This window comes from Parasteatoda tepidariorum, chromosome 3, assembly GCF_982258835.1.
Source record: "Parasteatoda tepidariorum strain Cologne lab strain chromosome 3, Ptep-v5.0, whole genome shotgun sequence".
NCBI lineage: Eukaryota > Metazoa > Arthropoda > Arachnida > Araneae > Theridiidae > Parasteatoda > Parasteatoda tepidariorum.
The window spans coordinates 6,247,647-6,263,431 of NC_141757.1; the positions used below are offsets into that span (position 1 = coordinate 6,247,647).

The 15,785-nt window shown below is 28.8% G+C and overlaps 1 protein-coding gene across 1 annotated transcript in view; it reads right to left on the reverse strand.

The window, feature by feature from the left end:
* LOC107455053 (uncharacterized) overlaps positions 1–10,660 on the reverse strand; it is a 295,610-nt gene extending 284,950 nt beyond the window's left edge. The window contains exon 1 of the mRNA XM_087158672.1: positions 10,362–10,660. The gene's annotated coding sequence lies outside the window, so the exon portion shown is untranslated. The remainder of the gene's footprint in view (positions 1–10,361) is intronic.
* Positions 10,661–15,785: the final 5,125 nt, after the last annotated feature.

Below are 15,785 nucleotides of genomic sequence, written 5' to 3' on the forward strand. Positions count from 1 at the left end.
TACGGAGTGGAACATGAGTAGTAGTAAACCCAAAAATTGGATCGGCTGTTTCAACGACGGATATAAAAAAATAAAAAAAATAGAAAAAAACCAGTTCAACTCCGGCAAAATAAAATAAATAAAATATTTTCGAATTCTAAGCGGCCAACGATATAATTTTTACCCATCCACAACTAGAATTGCAATCTCAAATCTACTTTTAATCTCAATCATTTTTGAAGTTAGAAAGATCTCAAAAACCGTTATTGATATTAATTGCCAAGAATGTTATTGAACATTTTTTTTTAAACTAGGAAGAAAAAAAAAACCAAGAAAAATAAAATACTTTCTGGAACTTTATTGCTGTTGCCTACATTGCTTTTCTGCCCTATCTCCCCGGGTAGAAAAACTGCCCGTTTTGAAGCGAAGGCAATAAATCGTGAAAAGTAATTATTTTCCGATATAAAGTAAAATAGGCCAGATGATTGTAAGCAAAGAACGCCCAACATATTATTATTACGGAAAAAAATAAAGCATATACATATAGATATAAGTTTGCTTTTCTTCATATTTATATATGTTGAAAATAGTAGTTTTCTTAAGAGAAAAATTTCACTTTAGAGAATAAAGAACTTTTTATGTGTGAATATTGTTTTTATGCGTAAATATTTTCTAAAAAAATGGATTCTAAAAAAATAATGGATTACTGAAAATTAAAATAAAGCAGATACATATAGATGTAGGTTTTTTCCTTCATATTTATATGTTTAAAACAGTAGTTTTCTTTAGAGAACGAAGAACTTTTTAAAGGTGAATATTGCAGTATATTGTTTTCATGTATAAATATTTACTGAAATTAAAATATGTACGCTTTCTTTTCTTCAGATATAAGTTTCTTTCCTTCATAATATTTATATGTTGAAAGCAGTAGGTTTCGTTAAAGAAAAATTTCACTTCAGAGAATGAAGAACTTTTTATGTGTGAATATTGCAAAATATTGTTATAAAAACAATATTTTGCAATATTCACACATAAAAAGTTCTTCATTCTCTGAAGTGAAATTTTTTATGTGTAAATATTTACTGATAAAATAAAATAAAGCATATGCATATAGATATTCGTTTTTTTCCTTCGCATTTACATGTTGAATGCAACAGTTTTCCTTAGAGGAAAATTTCGCTTATTGAATATTGTAAAATATTGTTTTCATGTGTAAATATTTATGACTACAATAATTTACACAGAAGTAAATAGTTATTTTATTGAACTTTTAATTTTCTGGAGTACAATTTAACCTATGCAATTTCTTTCTTTGATTTTTTTAAAAATAAAATAACCGGTTAAAAGGAATTTATTTTCCTCTAATTTTTTTTGGTATTATTATGATTTTTAAAACTACCTTTAATAACTCGTGGTCTAATGATTGTATGATAAATATACGACTTCTTTAAGTTCTGATTTTTTCGGAACGATGTAAACGACCGATTTCTCTTATATTTGTATTTTGAGATATATAATTTTCTTTTAAAGTATGTAATTTTTTTTACTATTATTAAATAAACTAATACAAAAATATTACATAATTAATAAAATTTATTTTTTGAAAGGAAATATCTTTGTATAAACGAATTTTATGATTGCGTGAAAAACAATTTGATACGTTTAAAAAATTCTCATGATATTGTGACAGAGGCAAAAAGTAAAATTTAAATTAAGGGGTCCAAACTTAGGTCCGTTCACGTGACCAAACTATTTGGACTATATGTCCCAGATTGGCTGTACCCTCTATATTTTTGGGGTCAGAAATCCGAATGCGTTGAAAAACAGGTATGTTTATTCAGAGAAATTATGATTCTGCGTCTGATTTCGTAACTTAAAATATCATCTTCACTAATTACTGATGTCAACTAATTGATGTCACCCCCTCTAAATATTAATATTGAGTTCGTGAAAATCCAATCATTAGATTTAAAGTTAGTCAGCATTGTACACATTCCTTCCTCGCCAATATTTGATAACATTTCTGCTCTTTCAGGCTTAGATATTACATTCCTATTATGCTCTCTTCATTTCTGACAAGGATTTAAAATATATATTTTGATAGCGGTCTTGCATATTAGTGGTGGTTATTACGGAACACCGTGCCGAAACTTCCTGGTGTTTGTGTAGCTTACGTCAAGAGAATTTTGAGAGCCGCGATGGCTCCGGGAATAGAGCGTTCGCCTACCAATGAGGTGAACCGGGTTCGAATCCCAGCAATAGCTGGTCGATACGAATGATGCATCCGGCTTGCACCGACCACAGCACTGACTTGATATATCCTCATTGGTAGAAGAATCGTGGGTTAGTCTTCTAATTAACAGGCTAACCGTTGGGAGGTTTTCGTGGTTTTCCTCTCCATGTAACGCAAATACGGGTTAGTTCCATCAAAACGTCGTCCACGAAGGCAAATTTCTCTCAATACTTGATCCAGGAGTTCCCTTGTTTTCTGTATTGTCTTCAAAATGACAAGGCTATGGAGTTGAACATTAGTAGTCACAAACCCAAAAAATTGGGACGGCTGTTAAACCACGGTTATAAAAAAAAAAAGAGAGAGAGAAGTTTGAAAATGCAGCTTTACCTCAAAATCTCTGAAATGCCTCCTTATGGTTAAAATAAATAAAAAATTCATTTTTATGTATCATGCATCTCATTAATAGTATTTCTTTAGTTTTTCCTGAATTGAATTTTGTTAACATATTCGTTTTTCGAATATGATCGTTCTTGAAATAAGAATTTTCTCTTCAAACAACTTTAAAATTTCAATACTCTAAAATTTCAATTTGGGTAAAAAGGACGCCATACCGTGGAAGAAATTTTTCGTCACAAATTCTCTTTCTCCTTCATTACTAATTTAAAATTTAAAGTGTAAGTTCGTAAGTAAAAGTAAGTTCAGAAGAACCTAGATTAAGCCATGAAGTTTCAAATATTGAAAAGACAATTTTAAAATGTACAAATAAATTATGAGAAAATAACTTAGGATTAAGCAACAACGGAGAAGTTCTCTTCCAATAATTTGTTTGCATTTTAATATTTCGGAGTATTTTTTTTTACAGCAATTGAAACTTCAGGACATACTCACTCTAGATTTGCCTGAATTTATTTTTTCTTTCTTTTAAATTTTAAATTAGTAATGAAGGAAAGGATAATAATAAATATGAATGGAGTAAAAATATACTTTATTTACGATTTTAAAAATAAGTCAAAATCTACACTGGAATACGCACCTGGAATATTTAAAATTGGTAATAATATTAACAGGGGTCTGCCCAGACATTTTGTGAAAGATCCGTTTTTCGTGAAATTGTGAAAAAATTACTCACATTCTTTCAATCAGGGTCCGCTTTTTTTATGAATTTGTGCAAATAGGGTCCGTTATTGCAAAAAAAAAAAACTTTTTCAAGGAGTTTTTAAATTGTAAAGACATACATGATAATGCTCAACACTGTAAAATTATAATTAAAAAAATTAAATTTTAAAAAATAAACAACAATTGCTGCTTCTAAATTAGAGATGCAACATACAAATATTTGGTATTTAGCCTATATTGCTGAACGCAGAATATTCATTTCGGACGAATAATGGAAGAATCGTCTGCCGAAGACAAAACTTAATTCGTTTACATCCATCTTTCCTGTTTTCTGCCCTGGAAAGGGTTTATTCGATTGACAAAATAATAATGAAGATAAACAAATTTTTGAACGGTCCGTTTTTAAGTTAAAATATTTTGTGAAGGGTCCGTTTTTATGGAAAGATATTTTGTGAAGGGTCCGTTAACGGACCCAAATTTCTTCTAAACAGACCCCTGATTAATGTACAGTCCGTGTCCAAATTTGTAAGATTCTATGTATAATCTTAATTATCAGGTGATACTATACAGCTTTATTGTTTTTACGCTACTGAAACCTGTTTGCACTTGTTTACGTCCATGTATCAATTGGATAAATTACACGATATATAATATAAATTCGACGATTAAATAAATGAGACTATATATTACATAAATATAGAATATTTATTATATCAGGTATTATATTAGTTTATTATAATTATAAGATCAAATTATTAGACGCACTTTAATGTTTTAATAATGACATGTTTCGCTCGAGTTTATAGACACAATACTTTGACGTGAAATATCTATATTTATTAGTAAACAGTGATTTCATAAATGATTCAATAGCAAGAAATAAAGGAATCGGGTTTTAGATTAATATTACCGAAGGGGAATTCTATAATTTATTTTCTATCCGTATATTTTAAAATAAATTTTATTAGTTAATATAATTTCTTTAAAAACCCACTTTTTTTCTATTTAAGAAATTCTATACTTTGATGTCACTGTTTAACAAAGCTGAAAATTTTTCTTTTACAATATCTTGATAACATAATTTGCGTTAAAAATTACTTTCTGAAAAGTCGAAAAAAGAAAAGCACCCGGCACTCTCGAAACTTCATTTTGCAATTATCTCTTTAAAATCACTGACTTGATAATTGATTCAATTATAGTAAATGGAATTGTTTACTAAAAAAAAGCTTTATTATATTTTTTATATATATGTATATATTTTACAACGTATTTTTAGTTATGTCGAAAATGGAAATTGAAGATCTCTTAAGTTTTTTCTTTCATGTATTCTTATAGGATATAAGTGTATATCTAAAACTTTTTTTTTCACTCGAAATTGTAAGTAGTTTAGAAATTAACAATGGGATATCGCTTTGAGCTGCACATCTACAGATGGGGTCCCTAAACCCAATCGTTAAACTATCAATCGTCTTTATCCTCTAGAATCTTGTTTAATCAATATGAATGCCTCTACGACAGTTTCTCACCAGCTCTCAATTGCGCTTGGAAATACAACATATCTAGATTTGCGTCTTGGTTACTGCTGTTTTTCTAGATTTGTTTTTCCTCTTTATTTCATATTACATTATTAGGTAATTTTTTCTTCTTCAAATTTGTTTTCTTGTGAGTCTTGAGAATGGGTGCCTATTTTTGAGCGCTCGAAACATGTAGACTTTTCTCAGTTTCATAAATCATGAAGCACGCGATGTGTTCTCATTATCAAGTATAAATTGTCTTCATCATTTTTAAAGCAAAAATTAATCTTATTTGTCTTTATCATTCAGTAGAGCAAAAAAAAAAAAATAAATAAATAAATATGTTTTCTGGAACAGGGTTTCAAATAAGGCGGTCTTTTCTGTAAAAGGTCACATTAGCCGAATTTTGTTAAAAAGTTCGGTTTTATTTTTAAAAAACACCGGTCTTTATTGACTTTTTAATATTTTATGTTTTATTATTCAAAAATTAACATGCATGTATTTAAAATAATTTTATTAATGAGTATACAGTAAAATAATATGAGTAAAACACGTTATGATAGTAGTTTTACTTCTTCTTAAGAGCGTTTATTCCGTAAATAAATAAAATTTTATTAATTTTAATGACGTTATCGCTGCTCCATATTAGTTACAATATCAGACATTTTTGCCTGAAATTGTTTTTAACCTATTTCAAACATGTTTTGAAATATAGATATATTTTATAAATTGTTGTAAATCTTCGATAAATTATACATTTCTATAAAGCTGTGCATTATCTAGTCGAAGTAATTATTGCCTTTTCTTACGCTGCATTTTGTAGTTGCAAAATTAGTAATTATAGATAATTTTGCATTATTCATTTACTAGTGCTGCATTACGAAATTTGATTTCTAATTGTAGTTCTAAGTAGTTTAAAATTACTGTTTTAATGCTTCCAAGTTTAAAGCTGTAGCTTCACACTATTTCGAAAGTGCAAAATGACTGCTCTAAATTGTTTCTTAGTTGCAAACACATCAATGTTTCGAATAATTATCAATATAATATTTGCAACAATATTTTAATTATACCCTTTTATATTATAAAAATTTTTTCGAAAAATATTAGTTCTAGTAAAAGACGGGGTTTTTAATCTTAGCCGGTCTTTTTTATATGGTTTAAACCTGAAGAAAAATGACAATCTTTTTTTGGTCAGGTTAACATTTGTCAATCCTGTCCTTCACATTCGTAATATAATGGCTTCTAAATTCTTGGCCATAGATGGCGCCACTTGAAAATAAGAACTATCGGATCCCTTTCCATAATAGCTAACGATAACAACAACTCCTAAAGAATTATTTTAATTGCAGGAAATTTTGAATTTTTCCTGATCCCTAATTAAATACTCGTTAAAAGAATAAAAATTTTAAAAAATATTTATCCTCGAAATAGCAGCTTCTTCTTCAGTATGCATAATAATTCTACAGAATGCGAAAATATTTAAAGATTCAAATTTTACGTTTGTTAAGACAATTAACAGATTTCGCATTAATTCGTCACGGAAACAATTTAAAAAAATTTGATAAAACTCGATTCGTCGTGAGCACAATTCGTCACCAGTCGAATTAAACACAGGCTCACAATTTGTCGAAAGCACAATTCGTCGCAGGCAAGCCTAGTCATAGCGACAATTCCTGGTGAGCACAATTTCTTGCGGTTTTGATGTAATATATCTTCTTGCGAAGACAAAACTCTTGTCCATAAAAGCTTAAAAAATACGAAAGCATCCAAGAGAGGTCCCAAATCAAAATTTTTGATGTTTTTCAATTGATGGGCCAACATAATCTTGATGGTAACCATCAATAATTCCATCATGAATCATTATATTTTTTGATGGTAACCAACATAAGTAACCATAACCCCAATGTAGGAATTCGGTCAGATTTATGATGGTCCAACATAAGAATAGCAACTTGTTTTGATGGTTTGGTCAAGTCAAAACGTCGGGAATTTCCCTCATAGTTTCTTAGAAATCAAATGTTATAACCATCATGAACAACTATCATCCCAATTTCCAAGGAATTCAGACTGAATTATAATGGTCCAATATAAAAGAAACCCAAATTGTTTGGATGGTGTATTCCTGAGAACCAACAAGAATTCCAATTAAACCATCATAGAAATATATAGTTGTAACCATCACGGATCGTCATAAATTGTTGGCCCATGCGAATCAAATTTGAACCATCAGAAATTTCTATCATAATCTATAAAAGAAACAGGGTTGGCAAGTTTTTGACACATGACGATTTTTACCGGTTTATACCTTGGTTTTTACAGTCATGTCAAAAAACCCTCTGTCAAAAACGTCAAAAACTGTCAAAAACCCATAGTTTTGGTAAAACTGTATTTTTATTTGAGTTAACTGCTTATAATTTAAAATTAATTCATTTTTGGGCAATAAAATTAGAAAAAAAGTTTTTAAAAGATATTTAAGAACAGATTCTTGCATTTTCCTAACATGATTAATCAAAACATACTATTTGAAGTAAAATATGAGGATACCAAACAAAATTTTCAACATTTCCAAGCATCATTTTGTTTGGCTTATTACATTACTGAAGAATGTCTAGTCATTCTTTACTTAAGAATTTGTTAGTAGTTGCAAGTTTTGAAAGTTTTGTTTAGCTTATTTCTAATATTTAAGAAATACCAAATTTTAAATTCTTCTTTTTAGTTCTTGAATTTATTAATAGTTCCAAGCTTTTTTGTTTGTTTGTTTATTTCTAAGAATTAAGAAGTGCAAAATTTTGAATCCTTTGCAAATCCAGCTATAATGATAAAAGTATATGAATGTACTTCTTAACTATATATGAATGTGGAACTATATGAATGCATATGCATGTGGAACTATAAGAATACATGTATATAGTTGCAAAATCAATAGCAATGATTTACAACATTCATTTATAAAGGCAATTATGTGAAAATAATATAAATATTGCCCGCTACATGCCATAAATTAAAGAAAACAGTAGGTTTTTGACCGTTTTTACCGGTAAAAACACGGTTTTTACCACTGTCATGTCAAAAACCAGTTTTTGACGGCAAAAACCCAACCCTGAAAAGAAACATAAAAAAACCAAATGTTTTTAATAGTATATTCCTCCTGAACCAACAAGACTTTCCATTATACAATCGTGGAAAAGTATTGGTGTACCATTATGAATGAACCATCACGAATTTCCATAATATACTAGAAAGCAAATGTTGGAATGATCATGAACAATCATCATCCCAATGTAAGAATTCGGACTGATTTATGATGATCCAACATAAGAAAAAAATTGTTTTGATTGTATATTTCTGAGAACTAACCAGAATTCCCAATAAACCATCATAGAAATGTATAGTTGGAACTATCATGGACTGTTGGTTCATGAGAATCAAACTTATCTTGATGGTTAACCATCATACTGTTAAAGTAACATTATCCAACATGGAATGATGGAAGTTCGTTGACATATCAAACACCATGGACGCATAATGGAAAATGTTGGATGATGACGACCATCAAATGATGCTGAAAGATCATGAATCGCACTAAAACCATCAAAATGTTTGGATGGGACCATCAAGAATTTTGACTTGGGGTGGTTTTATTCATTGGTTCTTAGAAGGGGGGGGGGAGGTTCATATAAACAATGCGTTAGGCACTAAATGAAAAATAATTGTTGTGTCTAGTCCCTAGCATCCAGCATAACAATTTCGTGAAAATATTTATTGGTTGTGAAGTATTTTTATTTAGCAATTATCTTAGCTAAGCAAAATATCATTTGCTTCTTTAACATACATTTATTAACATATTTATCACAATAAATCAAACTCAGCCTTTGTTGTTGAAAATTTTCCAGATAGTGCAAATTTAATTTTTTTGAGCTTAATAAAACTCTATAACATATTTTTAGTAATAATTTTTATTTCTTATTTTTTCTTCATTTAGTTTTAGTTCTTGAAGCCGTATTTTTTTTTTTTTTAATTATAAAAAAATTTTAAGTTTCTAAATTTAACTACCACATCCGAAATATTCCAGATAGTGCAAATTTAATTTTTTAGCTTAATAAAACTCTATAACATATTTTTAGAAATTATTATTATTTCTTATTTCATTCAGTTTTAGTTCTTGAAGTCGTATTTTTTTAAAATTCCTAAGAGAAGTTTCTAAATTTAGCTATCACCTCCGAAAATTTCAAGACTTTTACGATGGACACTATGGGCGTTTCGTCGCGGAAACGGGGACTTTTTGTGATATAAAGTTTAAGCAAATTATTGAAATATAATATAAACGAAATAAAAAAAACAACAGAATATTCTATTTTTATTCTATTTTTTGTTAACCACATGATTATCGCTTATCTCTCTAAATTACAACTTACTATTAAAATTAATATTCACTGTAATCAATGTCTAAAGGTATTCCATTTTTTATTTCCTTCTCACAAAAACTTTAACTATTGTTCAAACATTTCTGTTCTAGAAATTTCTGCCTTTTATTAAGTACAGAGCTACGTTATTCAATCTGTAGACAAAAACAGTATACTCTATTTAGAAAGTTTAAATCAAAATAATGATGTAATAGGTACCAAATATACTAATATATGTACAAAGTATTATATTGACATATTGTTAATTATTAAAACTGGTCGGTTTTAATACCTATACTGTTTAAAGAAAAGTGTCCTACGACCTCCCGAAAGTGAAGTGTTTTTGAGAAGATTACTTGATAGTGGTAAAATTTGACTATTATGTTATGAGTGACCGCGAGCAATATTATCTTGCCAAGTGATGCTGAATATTTAATCTCTATTCTGCTGTTAATAAGCTATAAAAGCTTGTTTTGCTTAATTTAATAACGTAAAGTCACCAGGAAGGTCAACAAATATAAATAAAGAACTATTCGAAATTATTTTAAATTTTTATTAATTAACCCTTTAGATTTGTGCATGGATTTGTACTGATTTATTGATTATATTCTTTTTTGTTCACGACGTACCAAGAACGGGTATTTTATTTTTTTCATCTTTTTTATGTGGCATAAAAATACATAAAACGTTAAAAAATATAATAAAATGACATATTTCTAAATAAAATGTTGAAAAAAATATTCTTGAAAGTACAATTTTGATAACAGATTTTTTCGATTTGAAATATTTCAAGAAATTAAATTTCATTATTACATTTTTCTTCCCTTTTAAATGTTAAAAATATTTTTTACATAATATTTAAATGTGTAAGATTTAAAAGAAAAAAGATTGTTTACCAGAAGCAGACGATTTCAAACCATATTAGCAAAACAGAGAGAAATAAATAGAACAGTTTTTACGAATCTTGATAATAGATTTTTTCGATTTGAAATATTTCAAAGAAAATAAATTTAATTATAACATTTAATTTATTTTCCTTTTCAAGGTTAAAAATGAAACGGCAAAACAAATTTTTACATAACATTAAAATATCTAAAATAAAAAAAGATAGCTTACCAGAAGCAGACGATTTCGAAACCGTATTAGCAAAACACAGGGAAATAAATAGAACACAGTTTAGTCGTCCAAAAACAAAACAAAAAGAGCAACAGATAAAGTCTCTCGAGGAACAAAATAAAAATTCACTACTCAAACACTCTTCACGGAGTTAAATAAATTAAATACTTTTTTTTTATGATGACAGACGCGAAAACTAATGAAGTGCCAAACGATCCTGAAATTTTTCCGAGTGGCATCATGTTGATCGACAGACGATTGTCAACAGAACCTCATCGAACGAAGTGCCGAACAGCACTAAACGCCATTCGCTAGAGAAGTCTTAAAAGGGGGTGTGAGAATCGCGTAAAAACGCAGTTGCGCAAGCGCGTTATTTGTTTGTGGTGTTGTTCCTTGGGTCCTGTGCTATTAGTCAAGACGGGCAATATAATTACAAAAGTCACTCTTAACTTGAAACGGAAGGATGATATTAAAATTCTTTCGATTGACTTTTCTTATTTGCTCTTTTTTCTTTTTTTACAAACTTTTGGGGACATCCTGTCGACGGATTAAGACGTTTAAATTTCTCATTAAAACATTCATCATCTCTCTCGGCACGTTTTGCAAACGATAACTTTTCCATTTCGAAGTTTTTTTTTTCCGTCATTCATCTTGAATTGTTGATATCATTAAAATAAATATACGTCTCTCCAAGTTTTTCCTTTTTACAAATGTCAAAGAAAACACAACTAAGAATTCAGCGTATAAAAGATATAATTTATGTTTGAAGAGAAAAGTTCCTTGATCTTAAGAAAACAATTCTTTTTTAAATATGAAGCCTGTTATTTTTTATATATATATATAAATCCGTCAAGAATGTTTTCATCAAAAATTAATTTTACCAAGTTTTATTTAATTTCGAAATAATTTTTTAAAAAAAGATATGAATATTACATTTTTATGAACACAATTTTATGCCCATAAGGGTGGAATATTGCAATGAAAAACAATTTTCGGTTACAACCACTGGCCAAATTATTAGACGCACTATAAGATTCTTTGTAAAATCTTAATTATCCGATGATAGCATTATTGTTTTTACGCGTCAGAAACCGGTTTGCACTTGCTTACGTTCGTGTTTCAATGGGTTAAATTAGACGTTAAATTAGACAATGGGTTAAATTAAATATACAATATAAATTCGATGATTGGATGAATTAGACGATATACTATATAGAATAATTATTATATAGACGATATACTGATATAATTATCATAAATATAGAATAATTATTATATAGACGATATACTGATATAATTATTATAAACATAGAATAATTATTATATAGACGATATACTAATATAATTATTATAAATATTGAATAATTATTATATAGACGATATACTAATATAATTATTATAAATATAGAATAATTATTATATAGACGATATACTAATATAATTATTATAAATATAGAATAATTATTATATAGACGATATACTGATATAATTATCATAAATATAGAATAATTATTATATAGACGATATACTGATATAATTATTATAAATATAGAATAATTATTATATAGACGATATACTAATATAATTATTATAAATATAGAATAATTATTATATAGACGATATACTGATATAATTATTATAAATATAGAATAATTATTATATAGACGATATACTAATATAATTATTATAAATATAGAATAATTATTATATAGACGATATATTAATATAATTGTTATAAATATAGAATAATTATTATATAGACGATATACTAATATAATTATTATAAATATAGAATAATTATTATATAGACGATATACTAATATAATTATTATAAATATAGAATAATTATTATATAGACGATATACTGATATAATAATTATAAATATAGAATAATTATTATATCAGGTATTATATTAGTATATCATAATAATTAGATCAAATTATTATAAACACTGTAGTGTTTTACTAATTACATGATTTGCACGAGTTTATAGGCAATACTTTTATATTTAAACACATATGTAATGAGTTTTTAATCAGATTTTTTTATTTACTTCCTACCTTCCTACTAACATTTATATCTAACGTATTGCATTACAAAGTTAATCAATTAATACAGGAGCGCAAGCAGATGCGAGTAAAAACAATACAACTGTATAGTATCACGTGATAATTATAATTTTACATAGAGTCTTATAATAGGGTCAGGCACTGTATTACTATAGCCAATAGATGTTTTAATGGTATTCGAAAATACATAAAATCTAATGTAATTCATAGAAAAACAAAAGTTTTATTATATAAATCTCTTTTAAGATAAATTTTAACATATACTTGTGAATCCAGGACCCTATCTGGTACGGATGAGATTATGTTGGGTACCTTTGACAGAAAGGGCATAAGAATTATTTTTGGAGGAATTCAAGAAAAAAAAATTTTTTTTGTGGCGTAGAAGAACACATTTAGAGCTTTATCACTCATATAATGAACTTGACATTATTAAATTTATTGAACGACAAAGAATAAAATGATCAGGCCACTTTATCAGAATGGACGAAGACCGTACCACAAAAAGAGACCAGTTGGAACACGAAAAAGAGGTAGGACGAATTTGGGATGGATAGATGGCCTAGAAAAAGACATTTTGGTCTTAAAAACTATAAATACTAGCAGGAAAAAGGTTAGCCTGGAAAAAAACTTCTTGAGATGGCCAAGGCCCACCCTGGGCTGTCCAGCCATGGATGATGGTGCTCAACCTTTCCACCAGTTATCGTTTTCTCCACCGAAAATTCCTCCTTCCGCATTTTTCGAAGGATTTGTGCCACATGTGTTTCGTTTTGTTCATATATGTATTTGGCTTGCACAGACAACACTGCTGACGTAAAATATCCTCAGTGGTAGATGACGGATCATGGGTTAGAGTCCCCTTGCCGTCACGCTAAGCGTGGGAGGTTTTCCACTCCGTGTAACGCAAATGCTGGTTAGTTCCATCAAAAAGTACTTCACGAAGGCAAAGATCCCCTTGTCCTTTGGATTGGGTTCAAAATTACAAGATCAAGGATTGGAACGTTAGTAGTAAATTGGGTCGATCGTTCAATGACTGGTATAAAAATAAATTAAAATAAAATAAATAAATGTTTGTCTTTTGATATATTTTAATCCTAAAGCAACAATTTACAACTAACGGTGTTTTTCGTCAGTGGGTTGAATAAACCACCTGAGGACGAATTAAAGGTAAAAATTACGATTTTTGATAATATTTAACTCACTTTGAGAGTGGAAGAATGTCTGCTTACGACCATGTCAACCTTCATCTATCAAACGATACCTCAATATTGAATCAAGTTAACATGGCTTATAGACTACCTAATTAGTATTTAATATTTTTAGTGGCAGTGACGCCACATTAATCCCCTTCCAGAATTTTATCTATTTTATAACCGTCGTTGAACAGCCGACCCGTTTTAGACTATGCTCAACTCCTCGCCTTGTCATTTTGAACCTAATCCAGAAGACATGGGAACTTCTGGATCAAGTATTGGGAGAAATTTGCCTTTCGTGGAGGACTTTTTGATGGAACTGAGCCGCCTTACATGGAGAGGAAAACCATGAAAACCTCCCACGGTTAGCCTCATTGCAAGGGAACTCTAACCTATGATCCGTCTACCACTGACGATATTTCAAGTCAGCACTGTGTTCGGTGCAAGCTGGATGTGGAATTCCTATCGTCCAGCAATCGCTGGGTTCCGAACCCGGGTTCCTTCAGTGGAAGGCGAATGCTCTATCCCTTGAGCCATCGTGGCTCAGAATTTTATCTATAATAGAATTCAATGAACGATTACCATTAATTGATTAAAACTGTTTATTTTCTTCGCTCAATATTTTTTTATTGGCCGGGAGAATCGTGTTTACTTCACCGGATTTTTGAGCGCTTTTTTGTTCAAGATGGACCATCCACCGATGTTGGGGAGTTCATTTCACGTTCGGAGGCCACCCATTTGGGGAGGAAAGAACGATTACGACCATGTCAATCTTCGTTTATCAGAAGGTACCTCAAGATATAAATCAAGTCAACATGTCTTATATACTAATGAATTGGTATTTAATATTTTTGGTGGTAACTACACTACAAGACAAAATAAATTTTATACAATATGTACCCTAACTCAACATGATGCATTATTACATTATACAACCCAACATTATGCATTTTATACATTGTATATCTAACCTATTATATATCCTAACTCAACATTGTGAATTATTACATTAAACAACCCAACATTATACATTTTATATCTAACCCATTATATATCCAAACTCAACATTATGCATTATTACATTATACAACCCAACATTATACATTCCATATCTAAACTGAATTTATATCTGACCCATTATATATCTAACCCATTATATATCCTAACCCAACATTATGCATTATTGCATTATACAACCCAACATTATACATTTTACACATTATATATCTAACCCAACAATATGCATTATTACATTATACAACCCAACATTATACATTTTATACGTTCCATATCTAACCTGAATTTATATCTGACCCATTATATATCTAACCCATTATATATCCTAACCCAACAATATGCATTACTACATTATACAACCCAACATTATACATTTTATACATTCCATATCTAACCTGAATTTATATTTAACCCATTAGATATCCTAACCTAACATTATGCATTATTACATTGTACAACTCAACATTATACATTATATATCCAACATAAATATATACAAGGTATCTAACCCATTATATATCCTAACCCAACATTATGCATTATTACCATTATACAACCCAACATTATACATTTTATACTTTATATATCTAACCTAAATTTATATCTAACGCATTATATAACCTAACCCAAAAACGATCGATACAAAAATTCAGATTGGCAGGGTGACTATCTTCCTTGTATAAATAAGCACTTCACTTTTATTAGCCAAATCATGTTCAAAATGCATAATTTGTTATTTGAATTTAATGAATTTATTTACAATTTGATTTAATGCTGAATTTCGGTATTCAAACTCATCAATTTTATTTAAAAACTTGTTTAGCTAACCAAAAACTTCAAAACAATCTAATCACAACAACTCTTTTTTTTCCCCCTAATGAAAATGGTAATTTCCTTTTCCTTCTAGTACCATTGTTCATATTTTTTTGAAAAAAAGAAACTTTTAAAATGAATTTCTGTCCAGGAATAGAGCACTAAAAAACTTATTTCAACTTTGCGCACAAAATTGATTGAATTCGTAGATAGAAAGACTATAATGTAATGACAAAGTTTATTGCTTTTTCGAACTATGGTTTGAAATAACGGGAGATAAAAAAAAAATTCTTTCAGAGTGAAATATAATAAATGCTCCAGCATAAATCGTCTT